Source organism: Lactuca saligna, chromosome 2, assembly GCF_052625555.1.
Source record: "Lactuca saligna cultivar CGN05327 chromosome 2, ASM5262555v1, whole genome shotgun sequence".
NCBI classification, from domain to species: Eukaryota; Viridiplantae; Streptophyta; class Magnoliopsida; order Asterales; family Asteraceae; genus Lactuca; species Lactuca saligna.
In genome coordinates this window covers 2,255,796-2,267,233 of record NC_136418.1, presented here as the reverse complement: position 1 = coordinate 2,267,233, position 11,438 = coordinate 2,255,796, and the positions used below count along the sequence as shown (strand labels likewise).

The following is an 11,438-nucleotide window of genomic DNA, read 5'->3' as shown; positions in this document are numbered from 1 at the left end:
ATATGGTCTAGCCCCAAGTGTTGATCTTGATGATGGAGTTGGCTGGAGACCATGTGTGGGCCTTGTTGGTTATGTGATCGGATTCGGGGTATATGGGAGTTCGAGAATAGCAGCTGCTCTACATGGATAGTGTAGAGTGGAGTTTAGCTCAGGGGCACTTATAGGTGCGGTAAAAGTTGTTAAGTAGACTTCCTAGAAAGGAAGGGTATGTAGCTCCAAAAGGAGTGTGATTCCTCTGAAAGGAAGGCAGTAGAGTAAGTGGATGATCGAAAGTCCTCCAGTTAATGGTGATATGCACTGAGATTGTACCAAATGTGTGGAAGCACAAACGGGTTGGATGCTCGTTGAGATTGTTGAACGGTTAGCACTAACGCAGAGTCAGGGGAGATCAGAAGTGATGCACGGGTAGATCCTTGGATCCCGAATTATGGTTGTGGTCATGAGTTATGTATGTAGTTGTGTTTCATCCTAGAGATGGCTGGACCATCGTAGGCATGCCTGGTCTTCCAGCCCGAGGCTGGGTGAGCTAGGTACGATGTGTACGAACGTTATGGATGGATGTTCAGGAGAGTTGCTCGGAAGCTGTGAAATGTTCCATCATGTCGGCGCGGTAAGGGATTTGATCCAAGGAGGAAACGGGATGAGTTTCCATCGGTGCAAGTTAACAGAAGTGGCGCCAGATGGGCGAGAGATAGCGGGATAATACTGGGTCAAGACCCGGTGGTTTAGAATGGTATCCAGTTTTCACAGGTGGCGAATGAATGCGTCAGATGGAAGTAAGGTAGTGTCTTCTGGTGGCACTTAGTGATGGGTGTTGTTAGCAAAGAAAGGAAGCCGGTGGCCGGATTGAAGCAGTTATCAGGACCTTGTAAGGGAAGAAATGGATTTTAGGGATTCGATAGTAGTGTTTGAAGGAATCTGGGTTGGTTTGAGATCAGTGGATGCATTGTGGGAATATCATCTGGAAGTATGTGTTGCAGCAGGCTTCGAGGACGAAGCCTAATTTAAGTGGGGGGAGAGTTGTAACATCCTGAATTTCAGAAGTACGATTTAAGAGTTTAAAGTGTAATTTCGAAGAAGGGACTCGATGAGTAGGTACGCTTACTCGCCGAGTCGGAGTGGGTTTGGGTCGTGAATTAAGTGACCAACTCGCCGAGTCGGAAGCTGGACTCGACGAGTTAGTGCTGGGATGAGAAAAACCCTAATCTTAGGATTTGCACCCTGTTTAAAGGACTTAATGTCCTCCCCTCAGATCCCTTAGCCCCCTTTGAGATCCATTAAACCCTAGCTCGTGTGTGTAAGGCCATTGGAGGGAGATTGAAGCTTTGAGAGGTGTTCTAGTGGAAGAAAGTTGAAGATCAAAAGGGTTTGCATCAAGAAAGTAGTGTAGATCCATAATCTACTGCAGTTTTGGGTACATCTTGGAGGTAATGAGTTGTTACCTTTCCTTTGTTGCTTCTAGATTTATTCTTGAATGAGATTTGGGGCCATTTTGGTATGATTGAGATCCACTTCGGGTTTTGACTCCAGATCTGAGGTTGCTACTTCAGATCTAAACTTGTATTGGTCCCGAAAGTCATAAAGCATTAGTTATTAAATTTGTTGGTGAAGCCCTTTTGTCTAAAACCCAAGCGCTAGTGTGTTTTCGTCCTATATCTCTTTTGTTTCATGTAACTTTTCAACTTTATGTGAGGGATAGATTGTAGAAGGGTGGATCTACGGATTGGAGCCTCAACATGGCTCGAAAAGCCTCTAAATGGATTGAGAACTGGAGAGACTCGGTGAGTCGCATGGGTATACTCGACGAGTTTTATGAACATGTGCATGGACTTGATGAGTTGGAAGAACAACTCGATGAGTCTGTTGAAGATTGCCTTGGACTCGGCGAGTTTGTTCTTGGACTCGACTAGTCTAGTCGTGGAACCCTAACCTATTTTGGTTAAAGCTTTGGATCGGTGAGTCGAGGGACGACTCTGTGAGTTGAGCAGGATGAGACTCGAAGATCATTGGACTCGTCGAGTCTTGGGGCGACTCGGCGAGTAAAGTCATGTTGTGGGAGGTTCTGAGTATAGGAACTCGACGAGTCGATGGGTGGACTCGGTGAGTAGAATCAATCAGGAAGGTTGACTTTGACTGAGGACTTTGACTTTGACCTTCATGGGTATTATGGTAATTTGGATGTTTATGTCAATGGTTATTGATGGAGATAGGTGTTGGAGTTTGATGCAGTGCTTCGAGATTGTGCTCTCGTGATTCGGTTCGGCAGTGGCAAGGTGAGTTATCCTCACTATATCAATAGGGTCTAAGGCACCAAGGTCGGACCTTTTAGTTGTTATCTTGGTTACAGTATGCTACATGTGGTTATGATCTGTTAGATTGGTATCAGAATAGACAGTATGTTGTATGCTCTTGTGATCTGTTAGGTTTGGTATGTTAGTGACCTGGTTAGGTCGATGCCTTGGTCATGAGAGATTGCTATGATCGATGATCTGTGAGATAGTTATATCTAATATCTGTACTTGTACTGTTGATGTGCTTATTGATCTGTTAGATCGGCGTCCTGGTAATTGGGACACTATTACGTCAGTGACCTGGTTTAGGTCGGTATCCTGGTATATAGGATGATGTTATGTTAGTGACCTGGTTTAGGTCGGTATCCTGGTATATAGGATGATGCTATGTTAGTGACCTGGTTTAGGTCGGTATCCTGGTATATAGGATGATGCTATGTTAGTGACCGGTTAGGTTGATATCCTGGTAAGGATGATGCTATGCTTTATGATCTGCAAGATCGATTTGTTTGCCTATGGACTGTTATGTGATTTCCTTTTATATGTACACATGGTTATTTGCTTGATTTTTGGGTTGAGGCGGTCCCACTTTGTGCTAAAGGCTAACATACCCTACGAGCGGTCCGGATAGATTGTAGGCCCGTATGGCGGTCCAGTCATACCGAAGGCTCGGATAGATCCAGATTAACTGAAGGCCCGGTGCGGGCGGTCCAGTCATATTTTAGACTCAGAGAGCGGACCAGGTGAACTGAAGGCCTGTTAAGGGCGGACCAGTCACGCTGCAGACTTGAGAGGCATGGTTGTTTTGCATTCTTATACAATATGTTATGATTATGGTTGTTGTGGTTGGTATTTTGAGGGTAACTGACTAAGCTTTCGGGATTACAGTTCAGTGTATTGGTTCATGTACTTCATGAGATTATGGCAAGGCGAAGGCATGATCGTACCGCTCCTCATGTTTTATGATTCATGTGATATGGTTCTGGGGGATACTTTGATGTTTAAACTATTTGAAAATAAGATGTATGAACTTAATGGTTTTTGAATGAAATAAAATGTTTAAAATTGGCTCAAATTTTTGGTTATTACAGCCTTAGACCCACTCCTACTGGAAGGTAACTCACCTCGATGTCATGTAGTGTCTGAACTGTCCTCGGCGTGAAGATCGGCTCTCCTTGACTCCTCAATCCCTACACGACAACCCTCAAGTCATCAAACAGAACATACAACCCTAACCATGGTCAATACCAAAACCAGGCAGAGTCAACATTGGTCGAAGTCAACACCTAGTTGACCTGACTCGCCGAGTTGGTCTACCAACTCGTCGAGTCCATACTCCACTAACCCGACTCCACTCGTCGAGTCTAGCAAGAACTCTTCGATTTACCCTTCATTCAAACCATCGGGACCATCTTCATCCGAATCGCCAAGTTCTTCCTTGAACTCAGCGAGTTCATCTCCCTCATAAGAACGTGTCTAGTCTACGACTCGCCAAGTTGTATGAACAACTCGTCGATTCCATCTTCAAATATTGGGAGATTGGCTTAGACTTGCCGAGTATGTTCATACACTCATCGAGTCCCATGATTCCCAGGTCCCTTTTCGCGTCTAAACATCTACGGGACTGTCCTCCCTAATAACTGGTCCATCCACAGAAAGGATTTGGTGGTCATTACAACGCGACTCGCCGAGTCCCAAGAACAACTCGGCGAGTCCATCCTTGACCAACACTATACAATCGATTTAGATGAGCCTTAACACCTCAAAGCCATATATCTGGCCCCCTAATGTCCATTTCATACGTAAAGCGCCAAACTTGGTGCACATGCATCGGGCCTTTGGCTCAAAAAGCCATAAAAAGTGCTCTACAAGATGCATGGGGCTCTTATGGCCATAAATTTGGCACCTTTATGCCATGAGACTCTTCTAATGACTCAGATCTGAAGTCAAGACCCCAAATAACACTCTACAAATCCAAATATCACTTGGAAAGCCCTAAATGTGACCAAAACCCATGTCTAAATATGAATAAACACATAGAAGACCAAAAACTTGGGCATTTTACCTTGATTGTGATGAAAATGGAACTAGATCTTTGAATCTCTAAGCCCCAACTTGAACTCTCAAGCTTCTTTCTTCTTCTTCAAGCTTTACAAACCACCAAATGCACCAAAATGGCCTTAGCACACTCAAAAACGGGTAGGGTTACGATACACAACTTTTTGGGAGTGATAAGGGAAATGGAGGCTGAGATAAGGTGTTTAAATATGGTGTAAACCCTCAGATTTAGGTTTTCACTCAACCAGCACCTACTCGCCGAGTCAGTCCCCTGACTTGTCGAGTAGGTTACTTAAACTGTCTGCGGGTCACGACTCTACTCAACGAGTTGGGCCTCCAACTCGTCAAGTCCCAGAGAAAAACAAAAAATACTTGAATAATAGGCATACCAGGAATCAGGTGTTACAGGAAGCCTAGTAGTTACACAGGCTGTGTAAACGAAGATTCTTGAGCATCACACTTTGAAGGCCCGACCAAGTTACGCAATGTATTTTTGTATTTACATGGGTCGTGTAAATGGTAGTGTTAATTTACACGGGCCGTGTAAACGTGGTCATGAGTTAAAAACAATTTTTCTTCTTTCTTAAATGGTGCAACCGGTTCCATTGGAAGTTAAGTTGATTTTAGGAGTTCTTGGGGCAATTTTCTGGAAGAATTGGAAGTCAATTAATACTTGGAAACACTTGAATTTTGTTTGGATTTCATTTTGTAAGACTTTAACTTCAATTTCTAGATTTTGTTTTGTTCTAGTCATGTGTGGCTAGCAACCTAGACTCTCCAACTTTATGTATTGACTATTGTGTGTGATTCCAATCATGTGACTTGGTGTTTGTTTCTAAATTCTATCTAGTGAATTTGATTTTGTTTCAATTGAAAGTTTGATTTCAATTCTAGTTCTTATTGGCCATTTGAGTTAAGGTTGAATCACCCAATTATCTATTATGCAAAATCCGTAATTGTTTTGTAAAATAGAACAAGTAAGAAACACTAAATTGATTTTCTTATAATGATTCTAGTGTAAATCAAATTCACACATTCTTATGCTCCTGATCTTATGAGGAGTATTGAATGTTGTTGGTAAAATTCACACAAAGCATAATGCAATCTCTCCACCTAATTCTAAGAGCTTGTTTAGATTACATTGGTAAGGTTAGAATTAATCAAAGAGCTTATTTTGATTAATTAATGTGGTGAATGGGAATTGCTAGATCTAGTTAGCATTTCTAAGTACCAACTTAGATAGAATTAAACAAATATCATTTCATACATGGAATCACATTGCTAATTAGTCTTGCATGGAGTTGGAGTATTTACAAATATTGAATTTATTTTATTTAATCAATTGCTTACTTATTACTTCAGCTCTTTGTTTGAATCATTACATATAAATCCCCCGTCTTTTGTGATCACATTTGTACCTTACGCAAGAAGGGTATAAGCACTTGTTCTGTGTTTCTGTGGATCGACCCTACTTACCATGTATTACATTTTTAGGGTAAAGTAGTAGTGTATTTTGGAGTCATTTGTACCCCTTTATTTGTTGGGTTTGACATGCCTAACAAATTGGTGCCATTGTCGGGGACACGGTGTTACTAATTGTCATAACCAGCAAGTTAGGGTTAAGATTTAGACTTCTTGTACGAAACCATTCCTTCTATATAACCCTATTTCATCAAGATAGTGAAATTCAAACTACCATGTTATTTAGGTTCATACGTTCATGCATTGTGATTCAAGCCGAAACAACCTCATGCAAGTCCAAAACTCGATCCAATAAGTCAAGTCCAATCAGTTTTGGGCCTTGGCCCAAGAATTCTCGACCCAAAACCCTTATTGGACCAAGACTCCTTCAATGGGCCTTGTTAGGCCGAAAACCTCATATTCGGCCGGAAACTCTTTTGGGCCCTCTTATTGGGCCAAGCCAAAAATCGAAACCATTTCTTTTTGGGCCGAGAACCCTATGCGTCGGTTATGGGTTAATAAAAAAAAGAAAAGAGAAAGAAAAGAGAGGGAAAAATGATTGGATAATAAGCAATGCCACCTCATTTTTGTCTAGAATACCTCCAAGCCTTTAACCTCCATGCATCAAGGCATATATCCCATCAAACTCTAGCAAGGTCAACCCTCTTCCCTCCACTCTCTTATACTCTTAGCCTACCCTCCCCCCCCCCCTATATACCTCACAACCTCATTTTTCCTTCACTTAGCTTCAAGAAAACTCCCCTCCTCCTTCTCTCAAAAATCTTGAGTTCATCATCATCAAAGATCGATCCTAGGCTTCTTGGTAAGTCCATGTCAAACTCAAAGTGTTTTATTACATACTTTTGGTAAGAACATTCCGTTTACACAATTTTGTTGTGTTTTAAGCACTGAGAAACACCACCATTTCGAGAATCTCACCAAGAACACAAGCTTGGCTCGGAATTCCCTTCTTCTTCTTCTTCTTCTACCACTCGAAAACTCCAAGGTGAGCTTCATACCCCATTTTTTTTTAGTTTTTCATACTTTTTTTTTTGGGGGGGGGGGGGGGGGAATACAAGTTAAGTTTTTGTTTAACCGTTGGATAATTGCATGGACCATTGTGTTATGTGTTTAACCTTTGGGTATTTGCATGAACACGGAGTTTACCTTATACATCTTTATAAAAATCATGATAAATGTGTTTGATAATATAGATATTGCATGAAAACTTGTGTATATGGTTTATACACTAAAAATAGCAAAAATGAGTGTTGTGTTCAAACATATATAGCCTAAACTTAAACATCAACTTTCAACAGAAAAGTTGTGGTCTATTTAAGGACTGTTTTAGCCATCTTAAACTTAATAATTTTCAAAACTGTTTAAAATAAAAATATTTCAGTTTTATACTTTTCTAAGGACTACTCGCACGCATTCATACGATTTTTCTACAATTTTTGGCGATTTTTACAAAACTGTCTAACATTTTAGAAATGATTTCGGACCAGTCTGTGAAGATGAACATTTTCACACTGGTTTGAGACCATTGAAAATTATGAACAAAGTAGATTCATTTTCCAAACTTTCAGAGTTTACGGATCCAAATTTCGACTTACGGTGATTTTTCTATAATTTTTCTAAAAACAGGGACAGAAAAGTCAAAAACTAGAAATTGTCCCCATCATATTAAATGTTTTATACTTTTGTTTAGATGAAAGTTTATGTGTTATAATCTTTTAAAACATCTAGACATGATAACTTACATGTGATTATAGATTTGATTATATAAATGGACTTAACAAAACATTCATAATAAACTATAATTGGTATAGTCTGGGAGTCACAGACCACACTTTCATTTTAGAGGACATATAATTACTCAAAGGTATAATTATTTCATTTTACAAGAAAAATGAGTCATAGGTCACGTAAATCTGTTAAGACTCTTGTGAGACTTTCCTTTGCCGTACCTACCTAGCGTACATCGTAAGTCCTGCAGTTATAACCAGAGTCTCCTAGAGGGAGAGCGAGGTAATTGTGTATATATCTATATGGAGTTGACACCCCCACACCTGAAGTGTTCGCTACAGCTAGACGAGGCCAGTCTAGGGTGACAAATATCTTACCGAAACCGACGCCTGAAGAACGTCATGACATGCATATCAGTCATATTAAGCATGGTTATAGCGACTCACATATGGAATACCAATACGATTTTGTTTTACGGGAAGCTTACACTTCATCGGTTTTATTAAACTATAAAGCTGCAAATCATTTTTCAAGTATTCAGTCTCTTACACTTCCGGTCTTAGGGTTTAAGACTACAATCTCTCTTACATAAAAAATATTGGATTTTCTGGGAACGTTCACTTTACTTTTACAAACAAAAGATAACAAAGGACATGCATGAATATATCCACAGTTTTTGAACGAGACTTACAAATCATTTTCATAGAAAATGTCGGATTTTCTAAAAGAGCTACAAGAACTATTCTAAACAAGTGCAAAACCATTTTTATACAAAAATTCTTATAAACTCACTAATTTTTTTGTTGGCACTTTTCAAAACGACTTGTATTCTCAGGGATTCAATAACAGGTAATCAACTTTGCTATGAGGTCAAGTGGTGCAACCTTATGAAATTTTACTTCTTGTCACTTTTGTGTAACTTATGAACAAGTACAATATGTAAACAATGTAAGTATGTATTCTCAATGTATGTCACTTGTAATGCTATGTTTCATTCATATTCAATTGTTATGGTACTCTATAATGACATCATCCGCCCCCGGATGTTTCCGTCGTTCCGGTTTGGGGGTGTGACACTAATTGTTTATGCCTAGATCTTTCCGTACAAGTACACCACTTCCAATTGACTCGGAGATAGAGAAGATTGCAAAGAAGTTAAGGAAGCAAACCAAGCTTCGTACGAGGCGACTAGGTTCCGAGACTTCTTCATCATCTAACCCCCCAGTCATTAACATTTGGGATCTTCAAATTTTGTAGTTCTTTTTTTTTCAAAATAAATATCTTTATTTATAAATGAAATGCTCATTTCGAAGTGTTTAATGTCACCGTTTTTCAATCAAATGTTTGATTTCATGGCCTAATATATATATATATATATATATATATATATATATATATATATATATATATATATATATATATAGGCTTAGATTATTCTATTCAAACTAATTATTGTACATCTATCGTATGCTATGAGAATTACTAAGAGAATAAGTTGTTTAGCAATGCGAATACATTCAACCTTACAAGAATATCGTCATTTTCATGCATTCTCGTTAATTTTTTTTGTTCTCACACATCGTTTTTCACTCATTTTCATTCTGACATAATACGACCCAATAAAACATTCTGACAGAAATAATAATAATAATAATAATAATAATAATAATAATAATAATAATAATAATAATAATAATAATAATAATAATAAGTGTATAATAACCTTATAAACGATTTAATTAGTGAGAATGTATGTTAATGACAATAGTTATGTAAGATTGAACGTATTTATATTATCAAACAACATATGTTCTTTATCATTCTCATAGCATACGATATATGTACAATAATTAGTTAGAATACTTGAACCTAACTCTCTCTCTCTCTCTCTCTCTCTCTTTCTATATATATATATATATATATATATATATATATATATATATATAGTTCACATTACTAAGTTTGAATAACTTTTTGTTTGATTTAAGTAAAAACTGTTTTTTTGCTTCTTGAAATTCCAGAATTGTTCATTTGATTTAAAACTTGTATTCTGGAGTTCTTTTTTCCCCAACTTCGTAATTTCAATCCGGAATCCGAAATATTGGTGTGGACTTCTGGAATGCCAGTTTGAAATGTACTTCTCTGCTAGAAAAAATGTTTATTTTCTCTGTCTAGAATGCACCTTCCGGACTTGGTGATTTTTTTTTACCAAAAACATATTTTTGGTTATTTTCTTCAAATACACATTACATTATTAATAGATTACCTAATTTTTCTTGATTTATCTTGAACCAAAGTAGTCTGTTAAATCAGTCCTATAAATTATTTTATTTTCGTGCTTTGTAAGGTAATAAACCATGGAGTGGTCTGTCTTTTTAGTACCTTTAGCATATATTAGACAATTTCCAACGCCACTTAGACATTTTTCCGTTTAAAATTCAAAATCATACATTGACCATTTCGTGGGCAAACTTATCCTATTGACCTACAATCATCTAAGAAATTAAAAAAAAAAAAAAAAAAAAAAAAAAAAAAAAACCTTTCAACATTCAATAGTAGCTTTCCTGTTTCCCTTGTATTACTTAAAAAAACGAGCCATAGCCAAAGCTTTCAAATTCCCTTCCACCATGAAAGCTTCCACCATATTCTCCCTAATCTCCCTCCTTTTTCCCTCATCATCTATAACCGAAACCGTAGTTGGCCCTGCTCCACTGATCGTACACCCATAAGCCCCTGTCTTAAATGCAACCTTCTCTACAACATCCATTCCCAAAATCAATGGCACCCTCCTCGGCTCTACTATCTTATTAAAAAACAACGCCTTTCCAAACCCCTTTCAGATCTCCCTACAAAATTGTTGCCACCAACGCACCCACTTGACTACTGGTCCATTCATGGTGCAACATTGTTATCTCTTTCGGTAACCACGCCCTCGTCTTCTTCGTTGGCGCTTCAAATTATGGATTCACCAAGACAAAGTAGAGGTTTTTGTCGACCTAACTGCAACATAATCAACAGTAAAGGATTGTAGTTCCAAACGAGAATGAACCAACCGTGATTGCCGGCACGTTATAGGTGTGGTATCCAGATACTTTAACTTTCGGTTCCAACCCTACGAGGACGAAATACAATGTAGGTAACTTTCCACAAAAAACTCATTAACAACGGTTACCGCAATGACGACGCTAGCAACGTTGGAACTGAGGGGTAAATCCTTTTCTAGAGATAGAGAGAGGCCAACGGATCAGATGTTAGAGCATCTTCATGAGGATATGGCAACAATACCAATACAATCACATATAAGGTTTTTGTTGAGTTTATTAGCAGAGTTATCGGTTCCAATGATTTTGGTGATTGAGACCTCGCTAGAACTTGGGGGGCCGATTTGGAGGGTGACATAGTCTACGATTTTGACTTTTAAATGAATTTTGAGAAATGAACAAATAGTCAAAATGTGATTTTGACTTTTAAATGGAAAAATGCTCAAGTGGCTTATGAAATTGGCTAATATAGGTTAGATGGACTAAAAATACAAGTCACTTTAGAGTTTATTCCCTTATAAAACAGAAAAATAAGTTATATGACTGATCCCACAATGTCAAAATACATGGTTGGGCCAATGTGTCATTTCCCATAAAAAAACAACAATAATTGCAAAAAAAAGAAAAAAAAAAACTATTAATGACTAAATGTATACAAACTGAAAACTTAACCTAAATAGATGATCTGATCGTAATTGGAGTAACCGATTAGAGAAATTAGTTATCCTCCTACTTTTATTTCTACAAATTCTTCTACCCATTTAAATAATGACATGTGTCATATTAATTTAATAAAATATCATTAAATAAACATTAAATGATACACATGTCACTATTC

At 38.1% G+C, this 11,438-nt stretch overlaps 1 pseudogene; it reads right to left on the bottom strand.

Moving 5' to 3' along the window:
- Positions 1-9,982: 9,982 nt before the first annotated feature.
- LOC145028718 (homoserine kinase pseudogene) lies at positions 9,983-11,361 on the bottom strand (annotated as a pseudogene).
- Positions 11,362-11,438: the final 77 nt, after the last annotated feature.